We start from the raw sequence: 21,550 nt of genomic DNA on the forward strand, positions 1-21,550 counted from the left end.
GAGATGAGATGAGACTGATGGCAGCAGGGCCAGCAGTTTACACCAGGTCTTGAAGGCCATGTTTCTCCTCAAGGGCTCTAAGCAGGCAGTTGCACGACAGCTTCAGGCTCTATCACTGTCCACCACTATTTGTGGGACCATGGGTTCAACTCATCAGGGGAGCTGACGTCTGTGATAAGTAATCAATTTTTTTCCCTGTCTCCTTTGGTAGAGTGTTTCCAAACACATGAGCTTCCTGAGCTGATTTACGATATAATCTCATGTGCTCAGTGCTGTGGTGGGGCTGGACCCACACCTCCATTTAAAAGCGTGATACCATGTCCAGGTGTCTGGCTTAAAGTCTTGTGAAACAAATGCATCAGTGGGTATTTCCTAAAAGCAGAACATTTTTCAATCTTATTGTTAGTGTTTGTGGAGTATGACAGGGACGCTACTGGAAAATGTAAGTATAATTTAATAGCATTTATCTTATACAGCATAGTAATAGGATGTCAAATTAGTAAATGGCTCACATATAATCAAAAGGATGATGCTGTGTCTGAGGTCCCAATCCTAATGCTTCCATATTACTTTAAAACACAGCAGGAAAATATACAACTTTTAACTAGCTTAGAGTTATAAACCTAAATTTGTGCAAGAGAATTTTTAGCAATATTATGAGTAGCAGTTTAGGTGTAATACCACTTTGATGAATCGTATGTTTTATTTTATTCTCTCCATTAAAATCTTTGCAACTGTTTTGAGAGGAGAATACAGTAAACATCATACTCTGCAACCCAAAATGATTCCTTGTGGAGTTTCTAAGCCAAAAATAGTTAATGCATAGAAACAGAGTGGTCATTCAAATTGGAAAGGTATTATGAAAGCAATACATTTGAAATTTAGTAAGCCCCAAAGAGAGGGTTGTGGTGCTGATGAATGCCCTATTTGCAAATTATGGACTTTCATTTTGAGGGTTATCCTTTGTGCTGTGGTTCTTAAACTTGGCAGAAAAAGAGCATTGGCTAAGAGAGCTCAAAAAATGCTTATAATTGGCACCCCAGAGTGCATCTTAGTGAGGTCTGGCTGCTTTTGGTCTTGAGCTTAGCAATACATTTTTGTCCAAATTAAGCCTGGATTCATTTCAGCACTGGAAGAATGCTTTACAGCACATTCAGTAATAAAAAAGCATCCCCTTTAGTGAACCAAAATGTACAGATGAAAACTACAGCCTCAGCTTAGTGCATTTAATGAAAGTATTAGTTCTATAGTGTCGAGTCAGAAGTGGCTCACACCTTCTCAACAGTGTAGACAAAACTGCATTTTGTTGCCTTACTAAAGAAAAAAAAAAAGTAAGCCCTGGACAACTGTGCTTCTTGTTCCTGCAGGGTGGTTTGAAAATGGTGCAGCTGTGAAACTGTCCTCCTTCAACAACCACCCTGACTCTGCACTGGCAGAACTCTTTCTTAGGACCACGAGCAATGAAAGCTTCCCCAGCGTCTTGTGCAGACAGGTTACTTGGTAAGATCTTTTCTTCCCCTTTCTGGGGTGATTTTACCCAGGTTAGTCGCCCACCGCAGACAACTGCCTAGTTTCCCTAAGCATTCAGGTGAACCTGTCTATTGTGTCCAAAACTGCTGCCTCCTCATTAATTATACTGATGTTGAGAAAGGAAAGGCTCATTTTAATCCCTTAATGGTGGAATTACTGGTGCATGAAGCCAGCTGACGGTGTCAGCCCTCAGCATCACTACTGTAATAGTAGAAAGGAAGGAATGTTCTGGCTCTTCCATTTTTCATAGGAATTGCTGAATATATGCAAAATGTTAACAGATCTAATTATAATGTATTTTCCTCATTTAATGCCCAGAAAGTGCCAGCATTTTGGCTATTAAACTCTTCATGTGGTTATAAAACACTTCCTAAGTGGTTATCTGTTGAGAAATAGTGGTTTGATCTATAAAAATCTGAATGACAAAACTCCAAAGTAGTGCAGCGTTAGTTAACGCATTTTCAGATTTCCCGGTGATTTTACTGTTACATGGGTTGTCATAGTAGTATCCTAGCACTGCCTTGGCTGGGGTTACAAATTTGTTTACAGAGATGGTAAATAATTGTTTCTGTTGGTATGTGTCTAAAATGGGTAATAAGGCTATAATTATAGGTATGAATGCCTGTTTTTACTTAAGTGCTAACTCTAGAGATTTAACACTGATGCCTCATTAATTCCTAATCTTGAGTTTTGCATCAGCAAGCTCATTTAATGTTGTCTTTAAAATATGCACTTTTCTTTCAAACAAAACTGTTTTTTGCTTGTAAGAAAGGTGTTCCATCAGCTAAATGAACCAAAATTTTTTGAAACTTTTCTTTAGCCTTTTACCTTTTGCCTTCCAAACAGAGAAAATTAGGCCTTAGCACCTCAGGTTCTGGGGAACATGTGAATCTTCCAGCAGCCTGGAATGAAGCAATTATACTGTCTCAGTGCAAATGGGATATTCAAGAAGGTACAATTTTGTTAAATTATATTTCTGTTAATTACTCTGAGCCTTTCTAACTAAGCTGTGAAAGCTAACTTGACTGCTCTCAACTACAAAATCTGGAATAAAGCCAACATGAAAACGACTTCTATTTCCTACTTGAAGAACAAAACTTTAGAAAAATATACTGACATTATCAATGAAGTAGCTACATTTTCTGTTTGAACCTTCTCTTTTTAAGTTTAATTTTTCAAATTGCAAAATCATTTCCATGTAAGCACCTTTCATCTTGCAATTTTTTATGAATCATTTCTTCATAACCTGTCTCAGAAATAACAATGAGTATTATTAAAATAGAATCAAATGATCTCAAAATCAAAAGATTTAAGTAACTTATTTATAGTTTTTATTAATTAGTCTTATTAAAACCCCCACTTACTATTGATGGATCTTTAAAAATAAATTATTAACTATTTTTTGGCTTGGTTTTCCAAGCAATAAATTATTATGTAGTGATTATGTGTATTTTTCTGTCCCCTCAAAAAATGGTTGCAATGAGCTACGGTAAATCAAATTTAATGTTTCATAACATGAAGCTGCTAAGGTTTTGTGAAAATTAGTAGCTGGTTGGAGAAGAGGAACCAGTGCTCTACAGTGTGCTCTGAGGGAGAGGCAGTTATAATTCAGAGCCCTATCCATTTTAAAAGACAGGAATCAGATGCTCAGTCGAGATATGCATACTAGATAATCATTCAGCAGTTTGTTAGCTTCAAACCAAAACTGGCAAGTACTGACCATCAGTCAGTCAAGCATACACAGACATGAGAAGAAAGAGGGAAAAACTGTGAGGAACACGAAAAGGCAAGTGCAATAGGATGGTGCTGAGCATACCGAAACTGTAGAGGAAGTGGCTAGGAGGTACAGATATAAATCCACAAAAAGGAAGAGTTCCTGCTATGCTGTTCACGGAGGAACTCTCAAACACTCTGAATCATGCTTGGTAAAATCAGATAACCGAAGAGCTATGCACTCACCTGCACACTAAAGCATCTTTACTTACACATAGAGCTTTAGGTACAATAAGATTTATGTAAGTGAAGCTTTATTAAGTAATTTAAAACAGGCTCCATGTATGCTGTAGTTTTTTTTGGCAGCTGAAATGCAGGCTAAAAAAAGTGTGATTTAGTCCTGTAGGAAAGAAACAAGAATGATGGATGAATGTGTATGCAGTATCTGTGAGGTACAGTCCACAAGGCTGCTGTGTAGGACAAAGCAAAGTCACTCATTTTTTATTTTGTACGAAAAATAGTGCTCTGTGCTATTTTAGTCTCAGGTGCAGGGTCGTTCCCTGTTATAATGGAATTTCAAAGAGGTCTCCGTTTGGGATGATAGTTTGCTGTATTGTATCTCATCCAGAAAGTACTGATGTTGACAGCTGCAAATTTTCATGATGAAAAGGCAAAAACTGGGCTGCTAGTTTAAGAAAGTGCATATTATTGTTTGAATATCTGTTGGATTATACGTTGATTTGGAATAAAACCTAAGAATTTTAGAGATTTCTTTTTATTTAGCATTTTACTGCAGTACGTGTAGAAAGCTGTAACATTTTCATGGTACTGAAAACCAGACTTACGTAGGTCTCACGTCTAGGTTTTTAAATCTTGTTGAGGGGGAAAGGAGCTTTCTGTTGATAATACATGGATCATGTTACCTGACAAGTCAGTGATTTACACTTACAAAATCAAATCTGTCCTCTAAACAAATGAAAGAGCAGGTCTTAATCACCTGCCTACTGAGTTGTATTGTATAGTTAAAAAATGACTGTAATGCACAATGCTATCATTGAACCGTCAGTCCCTGTTTTAGCCACTTGTAGACTGGTTGGGATATGCATGAATGTCTCAGGCTACATGACTACAAAGGATCATGCAACTTAAAATATACTGCTCTTCAAGAATCCTCTGAAGCAGAGAACATTGAGTTGGAGATGCAGGAGCTTGCTTTCATCTTGCAGTAAATAATATTCTTTTCACTAGCTGTGGAGAGGGAAAGCTTTAGAATAATTTTGAAATCAAGGATGATTTTTTTTTTCCATATTGATATTTGGGAGAGGAAAAGACCATAAGAATTTTGCAGATCATCTCCAAAGAGGTATTACAATGTTAACAAACATAAACTACTGATACTAAGGACAGTACTCTAAATTTGCACTGTCATTCCAACTCTGAGGGTATAAAGGCTCCCCTAAAAATGTGCTTCTGTAGAGTCACAGTTCATCTGTCCTGTTCATGCAGTGGGGAAAACCTGGGCAACTGTGCTTTCTGTAGTGATTCATCTTCACAGTGCTATAGCAAGTTACCTGCACATATACACAGACACTTGAAATACATGTAGTGGACATCTTGTACTCAGCAGCAGCTAATCTGCTTTACAGATCTATTCCTGCTGGGCTAAATCCACTTACTAATGCAGACATACCCGTGTGTAGAGGACTTAGATGGAGAAGGGGCCAAGCAATGCCAAGGGCATAGGACAGAAGAGGATTTAAATGCGGTAGCTAGGATTACATGAGAAATAGAGCAGAGCTACCTACTTCCAATCCCTCAGTGCTTCACAGTTTAAAGAGGAAGGCTAGGACAAGTAATGGAGAGTCAGCAAATCTGGCAAAGCTTCCCTCACCAACGCACTTAAGCATACAAAAAATTTCCCATACCTCATAGTGGAAGGAGCTTTTCCTCCCATGCCAACGTTAATGAAGAAATACAGTACGATTCAAGTCATGTAGGACATCAGAGCCAATCTTGACAAATTTCTGCTGTAATACAGAATTCTTCTTGGACCTGACAGTGAAAACTTGTCTCACATTAGGAAATACCAACATATCTCTGCATTCCCATGTTCTCTTTCCTGGCTGTTTTACTTTTTCAGCTTCTGAATTGGCCTTTGACCAGCAGATGACCCACTAGATCATATTCCAGGTTATGTTTTGATGCAGGTGGAACAGCACCACTCATAGCAGCTGCCACTGAGCTGTCCCATGTTAGAAAATGTCGCTCCCCAAAACACAGGTGGAGGGATTTAGAAAACAGATGAATACATCATCCACTTGAAAATATTGGGCTTTCTCTCTATCTTTCCTGGGATGGTGTGGGGAGATATCAAACATTCTCACATCTGTCATGAATTCTTCCAGCTCTCAGTGTCTGAGTCATCAAGTGATGTGCTGGATTTTAGCGTACCAGTATGCAATTTCTGTGGCTCTGTTCTCAGTCTGTAAACACTCCAGAGCCACATTTCCTGAACAGTCCAGTGGTCTATAGGTTCCCAAGCAAACACTTCTCCCTTTTCCTCCGCTTGTCACCTGTGGAGCCCTCGGCACTACAGAGGAGCACAGCTGCAGAGCGACCTTGCTGCTCTGCATTTCCCGGGCAAAGTAATTAGATCAGCATGGAAAAGTCTCCCATGGAAGTGATTCATCTTAAAAATTTGCGTATAATCTCTAGATGCCTGTCCCTACCTAGACCATCTGTCAGTGTTTACTATATTGTGTTTCCAGTACAGTGGCCACACAAATAGAAACTCAAAGGCATGTCCAAGCTCTTTACTCCATAGTTCAATTCCCCAAGAGCTTGTTATTTCTAGCAATCATTTAAAGAAGAGTACTGGTCTACCATGTCTTCTTGTTGGAGGCAACATGGCCACCTCTGCTGGGAGTCGGGGACAAGCAAGGCTCTCAGCCCTGCATTGCACAAACCCAGCCCCACTGGTGAAACTCCTATTATTAACACACCTGTGATTCTGGCCCAAACTGAAACTATAAACATCAACTCGGGAGGAATTGTAGCTGCCACTCCAGCTCCTGCTGATGCTGCTACTACCTTTGCTTGTCAGACAGTAGTAGCAAAGCATGCTTGTGAAGAAAAGGAAGGTAAGATCAGAAAGAAAAAGCATCTACCCACGCTATCCCTGAACAAGGTCCTGCCAAGACTGCATCAAAGTCCTGGGGTGGCACTAGGCATGCCATCTGCTTCACCTCCATAAGACGGACTAAAGAGCGCAGCAAACTGTCAATGAGATAAACAAGGCAGTCATAAATTCTCAGTTGTTTTTTCTCCTTTTCTGTTACAACTCTCATTTACACCCAGCATTACTTTTTCAGTCCATATCAAATCCTTTTCTATTCCCATCAGACTTGCCTGCCTGTGCTTTGCTTTGCTGAGCGGATTCTCACCTGCTGAGTCAGAGATCCCTGGGTTAGGGCAGCAGTGTGTGACAACTTGCACCTGATGAGCTGCTATAGCTCCTGTCCTGCCTTTGGTGCCTGTGATGCTGGAAATGTACTCTCTTGGTGTAACGGTGGACTGATCCGTCCCACTCTGGGATCTCTACCGAGATCCAGGGCAGTTGCCATTCACCTGTCTATGCCTAGCCCAGTTTTCCCTCATCCTTCTGGGGGATGGCTGCCCTTCCTCAACCTTCCAGCCTGCAGTAGCAGCCAATGGTACCTAACGGTCAAGCACAGGGATGCCTTGCAGTGTTGTGTCCCTGCACTCTTTCTTTTCTTGCAAGTGGTACATGACAACAGCATGTTGCTTGGCAAACAGGGGAGCACGCTTTGGGATGCTGCCGCCAGCCTGTCTTTACTGCCTCTGTTATTTACTGCCTCTTTACTGCCTGTTTCTGCTCTCTAGACGGGGCTTTCCTACTTGTTCTGGAACCTGATGTGCCTCACGCTAGCCCAGCTGGGTCCACTACTCAGTGGAAACAACCCCTTTCCCCAAGTACTGTCTCCCACCAAACTATAGTCTTTCCTGCTTCTCTCTTTTTCACCTGATCTGGAGTTTCCATGAAAGTCCAGTAGGGTTCTCTCTTCTTTATTGTTGCTGCTTATACTGTTGCTGATCCAGGCACCAAACCAGGTGCATCAACAAGCGTAATTATAGATTGCTATCACCTTGAGAGGTGCCTTATTTGAGAGATGCCCACCTGGTAGCTCCTGAAATTACAAAAAGTAATGGTTATGTAAAAAGCAAAAAGCTTATTGCAGTAGTCAGTAAGGAAGAATTGAATTATGACCAGTTTTGGCCATGGTTTAGAGGCCTAGAATAACATGGGCGTGCATGGAGAATCTATGCAAAGGAAGCAGTCCCGTGTCTTCATGTGGACATCTGAACGCAGCTGCCTGCATGAGTGAAGACAGCAAACGCGTTTCTTGATGGTAGAGGGGCTGTTCAGGTGAGCAGCTTCCAAACAGCAAAACATTTGAATCAGTGCTAGTAATCTACTTTTAGAGAGATAGATTGCATCCTGACTTCCCGTCTCACTTGAGATCTCTAGGTGTTAGTGTGCTATAAATAACAATAGCACTTCTTCTGACAAGTGAAGGAGGTTGAGAAATTCACTAGGAGAAAGACTGATTCTTTCATCATATAACATATGGATAATCAGGATGGGGGAGAGGATGTGCTGAACTTGGAAGATTTGTATGAAGCTGTGGTTCCACTCTTCCTTGCAGGATTTATGAGATTTCTTTTCCTACACAGAAGTTGGCAGATAAAGCAGACAAAGTAAAGATTAAAGCACAATGACAGGGAAATTTGAAGAAATTTGCATAGTAACTGCCTGGCTAAATTTTGCCTGTGAGATCTATAAATCTGTCTCTTTCAGGAACAGAAGATTCGCACAAATCATTAGCCAAAAACTGAGAAAAGCTATCACACTTTTTCACAGAAGAAATAGTTGAAAGAACAATTTAATTATCTTTTCAACCATGAGAAGCAATCCTACCTTTTCAGCCATAATTTTGTATGGCTGCTTTCACTGACATAGTAGAAAAATCAGTACATCTAGTAGAAACTGATATTACACAAACTTTTAAAAGATGAAATTATCTTCAGAACAGGTTTTGTTAGACCTTCTCAATAAACTCTTTGATGTTAATTCAGACAATTTTGCATATAACTCTGTAAGATCTTAACACAAAAAAATCAGTAATAGTTCAATACAGTTTAACAGGGAGAGAACCTCATTTCTGAAAAAGGTCATTGTTTTACCCATCCATAATTTAGCTACTATAATATGCACTATATAATATAGCTACTATAAACTCACAAGGCATTCAGGATGGAGCTTAGTGAATTCACTTTCCATTTTGTTTTTCCTGTAGAAGCCTTAGTGATCCTTTAAATTCCTTTGCACCATGCTCTGATGAATCCAGAACATCCCTCTGCTTTACTTTTCATTGCAGAATCTGTTTTGTTTAAAACCTGCTGTGATGTAGCACAGAAATTACACTTGCATTCAAGCAGACCCAAGGTAGCAAAGGTTATGCAATTTCCAAAGTTGTAATGAATTTTCCGGTATATGACATACCCACTGGTCTTGAAAAATGTACACTGATTTTATGAAAACTATGTAAATACTTTTGATTTACACCTTTAGAAAGTGAGTAGAATCCAGTCAATTTGCTAAAGTACTTTCATTTCTGTACTTGATTTTTTTGCTCCTATTCACTCACATTATGTGTTTATTATCTATAGTGCTAAATACTCACATTCCTGGAATCCTAAATGAATACTGGGAAAAAAATTCGTCTTTGATGGAGTAGTTGGCAGAGCAATACAAAATGCATGCTACTGTTCATATGGATTTTATCTTGCCTTTAATGGTGGTGTTTCTCTATAAATTATTTGAACTCTTTATTCTCATACCTGCACTATCCATAACTTAAGATATGGAGTGTCAGGATGCATTTAAAAAAAATTCATCAGCAAGAAAACTATGCATTCAGAAGGAAGAATGGTGTTGTGGATAGATGCGCATCCAAGTACACATGGGATTAATCCAAGTTAGAGCTTCCTCCTCTAAAATTCTGAGTAAATATTCCAACCATATTTAAGACATCCTTTATGCTTATGTCGCTATCTTCTCATGAGTCCCAGAATCATTCTTTTTTCCCTGTTAAGTCTCTCTTCAGGGTTCTTTTGGCAAATAACTGCAATACAGAGAAACAACATATTAAGGCTTGTGTTGATGGCTTGTATGAACGCTTAAAAACATTTTCAAATACACCTTTTTTTTTTTTTTTTTTAATAGGGCAAATACTGATGAGGTGTTGGTGAAATTTCTTTTTTCCTATACCTCTTCACCTTCCTAAAAAGCATTTTGGTTGAAAGCATGCTTGTAATTAAAATTAAATTACGTTGTAAGATATTCCAGGAAGTTTAAGCAAGAGAAGTTCTGTGATTTCCTATTTGTCCTGAGGAATAAAAAGACTGTCCCCACTCATCTCTGGAAGAACAGTTTTCAGACCTGACAAGTTCGAAATTCAGACAATTCAGAGTAATCTGTTTTAAGTAGTAAAATATGGACAATAAAGTATCTCTCTCTGTATACCTATAGATACAGAAAGTAGCATTCGTAGCAGGCTGAATTAATTTTACTCTAACCTTTAAAAGGACATTCACCTTTCAGCATTGCTTATGCATGGAAAATTTCATTTTATAAGAAGGTTTTACATGGAAAATGGACAGCTGCAGATGAGCTGTTTTGCAGTCAAAATAGTAGCCAATGACTTATCCCAGCTGGATTTAAACTAATGGAAAGATGTCTTGAAATTTCCAGAGTACATTGATGCTGAATTTAGTGGAAAACTTACTGTGGCAGGAGAAAAGCATCTAAAAGTTCCAGTGGATCATGAGGCTAGTAAACATTATTGAAAGATAGATCACTTCTAGGAATGGTGAAAAATCATTTAGTGTTTGAAGTTTTTTGAAACATATAGTTTTTGATCGTTTTGTGAGGTCTGAATTTTCTTCCCTATAGAGTTTAGCTGAAGCTTGCAAGATCAACACATAGTTCAGTACATTTTTCCACTTTGCTAGCTTCTAAATATTCTGTTAGAGGCGCCCACCAGGGCCAACAGCTGGTTATTTGTTAAATTTTTCTTCCTCCAATGATATCTGTATTTACAATAAAAGGCATCTACCAGGGAGTCTTCAAGAGGATTTACTTTTTAAAAGTTTCTCATTTGAGCAGTACGAATAATTCTGCAGGCTAAACCAGTTTGGGGGTCTTCAGATATTTCTTTTTTTTAGTATCATACATAAGGTAGCCTCTTTGAAGTTGAAAGTGCTCCCATTCTTCTGTTTAAGATATGAAAGCAAGAAATTAATTTATTTTCTGAATTTTTGTGTCAGATGAACAGTAACAAAAGGGACAGGAGAGCCCAGTCCTGATCACACTGCAGCTGGTGAGTCTTTCTGTCACTGACACAAAGGCAAGCAGAACTGAAAGCTGCAGAGTATCTCCCATTACAGGATTGAATCTACTCTCGCGTTGATTGCTGTGAATCTGAAAAAGATGAAGAGTGGGGTTATAAAAAAAAGTATAAATGAAAGGAAAATCAAGCCTCGTGGGTTGATCCCAGTCTGCATGAAGCCTGCTGCCAGATTGAGCTGCTTCTACCATTACCATTTTATCAAAGTTTACTCCCATCAAGTAACTTCAGTATTTTCTAATTTCAGGTTTATTGGACTAGTGAAAAATAACAGTCCTTCTGCCTTATGTACACACACTATTACTATAATAAAAAAAAGGTCATTGCACTATCAATAATGGGGTAAAAAAGGAAATGGAAAAGGAAAGTATGCAAAGATCAGGAGTAATCAGTCTTGGGACCAACCTCTGCCTTACCCCTGGCTGTTCATTTTGCCCTGTAGTAGCTCTCCAGGCTGCTGGATACTGATTGCTGCATTACAGGGAGAAACTGGAGGAGTGTGCTGGCCTGGTGGGTGGCTCAGGGTAGCAATGGCAGCTGGTTTTTGCTGTGCACTTGAATTTATGGCTGCAAGTAGCTTCAAGAGGAAAACATAGCCTGTAGGGAGAGAGAGGCACGTGGGGAGACAAAAGTTCATGCTGAAATTTGCTGGAGAGATCCAAGCAACAGAGAAAAGTATAATGGGAGTGTGATTGTTGCTGAGGAAAAGGAAGAAAGTGGGAAGAGATGTATACCAGTAATTACTTTATATTTTTGAAGGATTCATACTTGTTGCCATTCAAGGTTAGTACGCCAGCAAGCTAAAAGACATTGAAGAGAAATAACAAAGTTTGCTTAAAATAGTCGGTAAATATTTTATACTGTTTTGTAATGCATAAGACCGTCCCATTCCTGTCTAATTGGAAATTGATGAATAGGAAGTGAGATTCTGTAACTTTTATTACAAGAAAAAATTCTCTTGCTTTGTGTTCACAGGCTCAGATTTGAGACTGGAAAAAAAAAATCCCCCAAGATATTTATTACAGAAGATATCCATTACTTTCCTAGTTACAGCCAGAATTCTCTCTGTCAGATACATCTGTCACAGTGAATTAGGCTGCATTTTCTGCACCTTGCTCAAGGGTCTCACATGGAGCCCATGTTTTGTTTCCATATACTCCTTCAGCATCCCCTGTATTGTGTCTTCAGCTACATTCAGCTGCAACACATTTACAACCTGCTGTTCCAAAAAAAAGCAGCAAGGCTGTTTTCTCCAGTCACTTGAGGGCATCCATTTATTCTGACATTTAAAATTCTGATTGATTTTCAGACATTTTCAAACTCATGTCAAAGATTTCAGTTTCCTTAACAATGGCTATGTAAAGGCAATTAGTTCTCTTGTTCTTTTTGCAGTCTTTATGGCTTTTCACAGGTTTGTTAGTTTGATCTGTCAGTTAATAAATCCATCATCCAGGCCCATAAGCTATCAAATGCAGGAGCCAATTCTTCTGCTTCAGAATGGGCATGACTAAAATACACTAACCATTCACATAATTTTTAATGAACTGTTTGGGCCCTGGAGCACCCATTTCACAGCGTAATCTGTGTCCACCAAGGTAGAGGACACCAACATTTTTCCCACTGGCATTTTACCCAATCATATTGCCTTTTTGATTTTCTTTTTTTGCCCTACCCCCCACCCCCCACCCTCTGTCTTTTTTTTTTTTTTTTTTTCCGTGTAAGTAAGTTGTAAAGATTTCTTTAGCAAAAAACTTTAGGGATTTTTATTTTTCTCTTTGGTCTTTGGAAAGTCTCCCCCAAGAAGTTCTAAAGTATCTCTGTTAACATGCTATACATTATTAAATAAGAACTGATGACTCACAGCAGAATAATTAATTTGTTCATAATTGCATAATATATGTAAACTTTAACTAGGTTTGGGGCTTTCTTACTCTAATTTAAAGGTGTTATTTACATACACATGTAAGATGATTTGATGTATAAGCAAAAAGCCTGAGTTGTTTTCATTTTTGGATTTGAAAGGCTGTTTGATAAGCTGGATTTTTAAGACTTCTTGCTTTCCACCTTTCTGGTTATCCAAAATCTTCTGAAGAAATGTATTCAAGCTTTACACAGAATTAAAAGGTAAAGCACTGTCCATAATCAGTACAACCAACACATCTTCCTGAAAGTACTTTTAACTAAATCAGGAACCACAACTAACACAAGAAAGGAGGCAACATTTAGCGCATGTTAAACTAAGCACAATGGAAGGGAAAACATAGAAGTGTAGACAAAAAGGGGAAAAAAATCAAAACTACTTCACATCTCTGAATTATTTTCTTCAAATATACTGTAATGTAAGTAGGAAAGGTGAATATTTTTAAAAGTTTGATGAAACTTAGGTTGTGCTTGCAATGCAGTTATTGTTAATAACTTGTTAAGGAATTTCTGAAAGTGTTCTTTCACATCATATATTTCAGGTAATGAGAGGACACCATTATAAATAGGGGGGGAAAAATATTGCAGTATCCTTAAGCTTCTCCTAGCTATAGAAATGGCATATAGACTAAACCTCCAAGTTGTCGGATACCTCCTTTAGGGGACTGAACAGCTTGGACTACATTAGAAACAGAAGTGATTTCTGGCTTCAGTTCCAATGTATTTATTAAGCTAGCATTTCTGATACAGACTTCTAATGGCAGGTGTTTGCATGATATTTCATGGCATGCATCCTTTGTGTATGCTGCATGCAGTGCATCAGTAGGCTGCTGCTGTGGTAAGACTGCAGAGGCGTTGCAGTCTTGCTACTATCGTTGGTTGTCATGGCCACAAGTAATACACAATATGACGCACAAAGATTCAGATAATTTAAAAAAATTATACCACTTTTTTGCTGATGTGGTTTTTATTTTTTAACAAGCTTTATGCATGATTATAGAAAGCACCTGCACACAATAACATCTTCACAACCTCCTGTGTTCCTTAAGGAATGGCAGTGCTTACATTTATATGTAACATCCAGTGACTGATTTTGCAAATAATTACATTTCTTTTATCCTTTTGATATTTGCATGTGTGTATTAGATTCTCAAAGATCTCCTATGCATGCAAGCAGATTCAGAGACTTGTTAATTACTTCATTTCTTCAGTGCCAAACATCACTAATGACAGGAATAAAGCTATGTTTTCAGTACCAGCATCTGTGTATTACTGCTGAATGCAGAATTTTAAAGTCATATCAGAAATAAAAAAAAATATAAGAATGGCTTTAGTCTATGAAAATTGAATTGGCTAGTAACTAAGAGTTATCCAAAATACATGTGCTCATTAAATGACTGCCATGAAGGAGATTTTTGCATTGTGATTCACTGATAATTGAGAGTTTTGTAGGCAAGTCAGTCTTTGGTTAATAGAAATCTAGCCATCAAGGCAGATGGGCTGTACATAGATTGCAGGTTCCATAAACTGTTGTCCGTGGCTTGTATATGTAATATTTCATTATACCACAAGAGGTCACACAATATTTATAAATCTATGCAGTGGAAATTTGATAATGGTTATATCTGCAAAACGGTGAAGTTAAATCTCATGCACTAAGTAAAAGGCAAACAGAACAAATTGTGAAACAACAGTGAGATAGTTTTTTTCCTGTTAAAGCATTCTCAGCCTGCATGATCTGCTATGAGCCATATCCAAATATCTCTCAGCTGTACATTTCATGCTGAAGGCAGGGAAAGCCATACGCTGTGCTGTGGTACCTTCTGAATCATTGTCAGTATATGACGTAACCTTGGAAGAAGGACAAGATCAGACTCTCCTTGGCATGGTTGGTAACATAATCAAGTGACATACGATGCATTGGGTGGGATTGCAGTGATCAAATAAGCATGTTTGGCAGCTCAGTGAGAAGTGTTAAAGCTGAGTTTAGCTGGATAAATTGCTGCTAGTTCAGCAAAACAATAGGCACACACAAAAAAAGAGGTTTTAATTTTGCAGAGATTGCAGCCTGAATTTGTGAAACAAGATAATTTCATAAAGATACCATCCAGAATTTTTGACCAGTCTCACTGTGGCACAGTAATGCAATTCTTGGTATCTTGTGCAGCAGTAATACCCCTCTGTGATTCCTGTTTATTCTCACTGACTCTGAAGCAAGCAGTAGCCAGTGAGCCAACATATGGAAGAAATGTGTTGGGTTGAGGAAGCTGGGGAATTAGTGCCAAAGCGCTCTGTGGTGAGGCAGGACTGGAACAACCTTACTGCTGTGGGAAATACCTGTGAAGGAACGTTGTTTTGGGAGGAAGTATAAAGGAGCTGATTCTTTAGTGTCTGCCCTAAGGTATGCATGACCTCATACGGGTAGGGATGTGCGTACACTGGTTGATGCCCATGTTTCTCAACTTCTTCCATTGCTAACCCTTCCTTCTGGCAAGATGATATATCACATCATGTGAAGGTTTTCTCTGATTAATGTTTCTAGTTTCCAGGTTTCATGTGTAGTAAGGGAATGATAAGACTACAGTTATTTGACACACAATAGACTATCATTTATATAATTAAAAATTTCCTAATTATGTGCCTAGCTTACAGGCTATTATAACTCCAATAGTGCCCCTTGGGCCCACAAGTCTTCATTCACTCAGGTAAACATATAATTAAGGAGGAGGGAATAACACCAGGGAAGAAATGACCAGTATCATTTTGGCTTTCTTCTCAGAGTTTAAATACAAATGCTGTTTACTGTGTTAATAATTTTTAGTACTTGTATTTTTTCTCCCAGGAACTCACAAAGCTTCTCAACAAAGCGCAAGTATATTTATTTCTATTTACAGACAGAAAAACAGAACTAAAAGCTTAAACTGTCATGAAGAATAAAGAGCTCCAAAAGACAAAACTTATTTCAAACGTGTAGCCTGGAATAGCTTACCAAGCTTCTTTTGTAAGTGCAGTCCTCTGCACCTTGTGAAAGGTCACACAGAGCTAACCTCTAATGTCCTCCCTTTTATATAGTTTGTTGTGTTAGCTTTCACCTAAGTTTGTGTCTTTGTAGAGCTATGTAAGCTGTACACATCTGTTTTACTCTTCAGATGAGCATAAAAGGAGGAAAATTAAATATGATTTTCTGTTTTTTTTTTTTTTTTTTTTTTTTTCTGAAGTACGTTCTCAGGACTGCAGACTATTAGACATCTATTTCTTACAACAGAAGGATGATCTTTTTTGTAAGTACCTGATATTCAGGAAACCTTAATTTGGTTGGATGAACTATCTTTGTGACCTTGAGCAAGTTATTTAGTACCTTTACACCTCCATTTCCCACAGAGAAAAGAAGTAATACTTCTATGATGTTTGGGGGAGAGAGGATAATTGTTAAATATAAGAAAGAACAAACAGCCACAATGACAAAATTAACACTTCTCTTCAAAGCTAATTTATTTCAACATGTAAAACCAAAAAAAAACCCAAAACAAAAAAAAAAGGAAGAGAGACTTAAATTCCTGAGGAGGAGGGTTGTTTTTCAGAGGAAAGCAAAGGGTTGAAACAGATGGGAAGTGAGAGAATGTGGCCCATCCTACAAGCCTTATGTCAGGGCACGGCTATAGATGGAAACTGAGTATTCCTCACTGCAGAGAGTTTGCAAGACTAAACAGAACATTCAGACTTAATCCCCCACTTAATCTCAAAATGGGGGAAGAGTGTCTGTCATACGATCAATATTACCTAAATTTTCAGGCAAATGTGCTTTGTTTTATATAGTCATCAAGCAATTAAGATACTTCCATGGAAATAACTGAGGTGTGTGGATAGGAGACTGCAAAATGTTTGTGGAAGGCTCTTGTGTGAGGAAGGCAGGCACAGCATAAACAAATTGCACAACAAAGAAAAGAGTTCACTTTGTGCATGGGAAACATGATAAAGACTGCGACTTCAGAATGGATGGGAGCAAAGAGAACGTCAAAACTTTTAGTGTCTGTACTTCACACTGCTTTAAGGACTAAGGTAAACCAGAATTAGTGTGACCCATGGGTGACAAGTTCCTCTGAGCCAGTAGCATAGTATGGGGTTGGTCCAGCAGCTCCCACTCTGTAGGGTGCTGGCTGCTGTGGGAACTACCCAGGCGTGCTGCCAGGAGTCGCACCTGACTAAGGCTTTATGGCATGTCTTTGCTGCAACAGCCTGGAAGCAGACACCCTCCACCTCCTTTGTCACCAAATCCAACACATGAAAAGATTGCAAGCAAAATGATAAAATCATACGTAATTAGACCAATTCATTCTGAACAATTTTCCCGAGTGACTATGGAGAGAAAAGAACAGCAAACACTCTTCTAACAGTGACTTCTATTAATTACTAAACACATTTTGAATACATGGATCGTTAGAGAAAGAAATCATGAGAGAAATGCGTGGTCTGATACCAGCACCTCTCTGACATCCTCAGAAATCCTTCTTCCAGTCATCAAAACTGCAGGAAACGCCCAACACTGTAGTGGTAGTTTGTTCCCAGCCTTCATTGGACATGTAACCATTTTCAGAAATAAAATACCAGTACCTGGCACTTGAAGGAATCTCCTCTGAAACCAAGATATATCTAAGCTTTTTTGATGCAACTAATTCCTCAGACAGTGCTATTAACAAATCATGGACAGTACACACCTATACTATTTTTATTTTCCTTGTTTCAAGGTCTGCTGTTCTTTGTCATAGTTATGAATCCCTAAGTAAAATTAAACAAGTTCAGGACAGACAAACAAATCGAATCATAAAGGTGAATCAATTAATGAAGCTTAATTTTTATAATGTTTAGAAGCAGTTGCATAATAAATTATCCCTCATGGTTTACCAGATTGAGAAGAGTCTTTTAGCATGCAAGAATGAGTGACTGTTGAAGTGCCTTGGGTAATTCAAAAAACAATTTCAGTCCAGATTCAGTTATCAGAATTTGCTGAGTCCCTGATTCATGTGTACAGTCGCTCAGGAGTCTTAACACAACCTGTCAGCTGCGTGAACTTAAGTGCCTGCAAAGTGAGAAGCAGTAGAGTTCACCGGGCTGTTTTGCCATTTGTGTGAACCTTATGCTCCTGAGCTCTTCTGTGGAGTTACAATGGGAAGTTAAAGGTGGATGACTTCCTATGAACAGAGTCATCTGGCAGCACAGAAGCTCTTTAAGGACAAGATCCTAGAAGCAGTGACAGTAAGTTGCCTTATTTGCCCATGCAGAATGACTGCAAAAGTATAACCGTTCTGAACTATTTTAGTTCAAAGCTGTTCTCACAGTAAGAAGGGACTGGACATTCTGAAGTGGTAATATTGATGATACTTTCCTGTAGAAGAATATTCAGTCCCATGTTTCAGGGCTAGAACTAATTTTCATCCCTTTGATAGAAGGATGAGAGCAGAAGCTGGTGAAAAAAGTACCATCAAAGAGGTCATCACACCCCAAGAACTGAAGGATAAATACAGTCAGAAGCAAGACGCTGGGCTAGGAGGACTTTCTGAGCCCACTGTGGAAGATCTTCTAACAGATACCAATAACCTTACAGAGAATTTAGTTACACACACCACCACAGATAAGCACTTACTTAATTTTTAGATGCATTTTTTCTCCCATTGGTAGTTAAACCCTTTTGAAGTAATTGAAGCTTTGCATTTGGACATGTAAATCCTTCGGCACTGATGAGTTTTGTTTGACACTGTTTATTTAGTTTATTTATCCTCCTCCACTTAAGTGCAGTCCCTGTGAAGTTAGCACGCCTTCCTTGGGCTGCTGCAGATCTTTTGGAGACTAAGTAGTAAAAAATTTCTGACACAAGAAATGATAATACTGGCAGTTTAATTACATAGCTGTAAATAAAAATGCTTTGGGCTGTATTGTGCAGTCTCATAAGTGCAATCTCACAGGTACATGTTTATGGTAAAGGACACCATGAATGACCACAGGGATGTGAGAATGGATATCTGATTCCAGATGCTGAAGCTCAAGTCATCTGGACAGGTGACCAATCTACACTACTGATGCCTAACCACACCATGTCATTTTGTGAAAAAGCGGCAGCACTTGTACGGCTCTTAATATTTAAGAATTGGTAACAGCTCTTAACCAACCCTGTGTTACAACTTCTTTTGTCTCATACAGTTCATATCTGGGTAAAGCAAGATCCCATACTGGGTAGGCTAGTAACACGTACTTTATAACAAAAACTTGTCTGTAGGAGGATAAAACTTCATGCTAGACAAAGCAGGAAGAGAACAATCCTGATGAAACAGAGTGGGTAGGCTTTTCGAAGACACAGAGTGAAAGACATCACATTAACTTGCAATATCTTGTTCAAACCCAAAACACTGTGAACATTTAGAATGCTACAGTAATTGAAATTCAAACATAAAGACAAAAAAAATAAAAAGATCTTATCAATGTGTTAAATTGCCTTTTTGTTGTTGTTTGTTTGTTTATTTTCTGTTTGTTTGTTTGTTTCCTTTGAATCATCAGTATCATCACCGCTTCATCACAGCTTCAACAAGAAGGGTCTGAGACTCAACACTTTGGTATAGCCTTGTTGTCTGGGTTTCTGTGTGCAAATCTCCTCGACAGCATGAGACATCTTCTGCTCTATAACGAAGAACTTCAACACACAAATTGCTAAGGATTGTCCATCAGATTGACATAATTCTTACAGTAATAACTTTTGTGTTTAAACGTTATTCATACTTCTGTATCCTATGAAAAAGTTTTATAGTCTCAGCCACAAAAGCAGATACACTGTAAGTACTCTGTATGCCTTCAATATATCAATAAATTGCTATCTTTTTTTGCTTGAAACATATACAAATCCCATGCCAGTTTGTTTTTATTAAATTACATTTGTTATTGATAGGAACTTTGTTTCTGCACTTTAAGTTTCCTTTATTTTCTGAGTACTTAAACAGAAGAAATAAAATGTACTCTTCTTCAGGGAAATTAATTAAGCTTCAATTTGTTTGTATTTTGTACTTGTGAACTAAAACAAAAGCTAATCTAGAATTATTAAAATTATTTTTTCATTGGAATGTTTTCCTGCATACTTCCTGTTAATTTAATCACCAAACACATAACATCAAGCTTTAAATCTATGTTGTTCAGCAGAGTTACTGTATGAAAAAAAAAGCAATGAAAAAACTTTACAGAGCAAATCCTATGTACATATTCCTTTATCAGATGATCTGTTTACAGAAAGATAGAAGATACTGACTTCACAACAAATTTCAGGCATCCCAATGACCAGGGATGTTGATTTCTAACATCTTGATTAGGTGTGAAAGCTCTAGCAAAACACATTCACTGGAAATAAGAAGTCTCACTCCAAAGTTGGTTTTACTTCATTTTGTTTCCTTTATTTTGTCTCACAGAAATAACCCAATCTGTAAGCAAAGGATATACCCAAAGGATATATTGTCTTAGGCTGAGGCAAGGATTTTGGAAGATACGCTTCTCTTTCTCTTTTCTGTTCCCTTTTTCCATCTTCAATAAAGTAACTTAGATCCACATTATTCTTCTACTTTTGTTCTTACGGAAACAAGGCCAAATATGAAGTCCAGGCTTTCAGTGGTAGTGAATTTTCTAGGCCATTGCCAGAAAAGAAAGACAGAGAGAAAGGAGACATACTTTTTTCCAGCAGAGACGAACAGTCCAGCTCCATTTCTCATTCTCAGGGATGTGGACAGAAGGGTCAATAGTGATTCCAAAAGTGCAAACCCACAAGGAGTTTGATGTCATGAAATTTTCCATCATGCTTCATGTGTGGCATATGCCTTGTACAGCATCAGCTGTGTCAAAGCTCCATTGATCTGAGATGTGATGGCATGAGAAGATGCTGCCATTTATCTCACAGAAATGTGAGATCATGGCTCTCTGATGTGAAGTTCTTACCACACAGGCAGCTGCAACTTAGTGGGGTTGCTTGACTACAGGGCTAGCTGTTTCACAGTCAGAAATTCACAGACAGACCATGATTGTCCTCCTGTATGAAGACATGCCCCAAACTTGTCCAGCCTTGTCTATACAGCACTTCAGCATCTCATACCACCGCATTTCCTACTCTGGAGCAGTACTTCTATTCTTTTTCTGACACACGAGTGGCATGCGTTGCAATGTATGTAAAGTAATACTTTTTTTTTAACATTAGAATTGAGTTACTATATGATATAATAATTATTTAAGGTCTTCCCAAGTCCCAGTAACCAACTTTCAGTCCAACAGCACTGCTTAGGTCAGCTAACCTGAGTGTACAGCTCCATTCTCAACGTGTCCTTTACAGGTACTGACAACCTTGGCAAAATCCAGGGGAAAAAAAACACAGGGCAGAAGAAAGTTCAGACTTAGCTTCTTTCTTTTATTCCACTGGGCATGTGCCAACAACTGCTGTCTTTAAGCAATTTCAGACTCAGAAAAAAATGTCCTGCTTTGACCTACGTCAGGGATGACCCAGCCTACATGTCAGCAGACAAAACTGCTATGAACATTCACACACTTTGGCTGTATCTTCTGTTAAGAACATCTGCTGCCTCTGTAGAAATTTTTGCATCTTTTTATTGCTAAGTTTGGCAAATATGATGCATATAATGGATTAGGGCACTATGTTACGTGCCAGGAAAGTGTTCAAGATTTGTCTAAAAATAGTGATATCCAAAGATGTATAGTGTCTTCCCTATTATTAGTTTTTAGGACTTCACTACTAGATGGCATTTGTATCTCAAGGTATAATTGATGAGTTCTGTAAAGCTAATAATTAAAATAAGCCATTTTCACTGCTTCTAAAATGGAGTCTGTTAGATATTTAATCAGGTCTTGTACATGACCTC

The 21,550-nt window shown here is 38.3% G+C and overlaps 1 long non-coding RNA gene across 1 annotated transcript; it reads left to right on the forward strand.

Annotated features, from left to right (window-relative positions):
• The first annotated feature begins 311 nt into the window (after positions 1-311).
• LOC121081263 lies at positions 312-19,606 on the forward strand. Its single transcript, XR_005825625.1, has 4 exons — positions 312-442; positions 1,368-1,500; positions 15,872-15,934; positions 19,203-19,606. It is a non-coding gene; the product is annotated as an uncharacterized LOC121081263 (long non-coding RNA).
• The last annotated feature ends 1,944 nt before the right edge of the window (positions 19,607-21,550 follow it).

This window comes from Falco naumanni, chromosome Z, assembly GCF_017639655.2.
Source record: "Falco naumanni isolate bFalNau1 chromosome Z, bFalNau1.pat, whole genome shotgun sequence".
NCBI lineage: Eukaryota > Metazoa > Chordata > Aves > Falconiformes > Falconidae > Falco > Falco naumanni.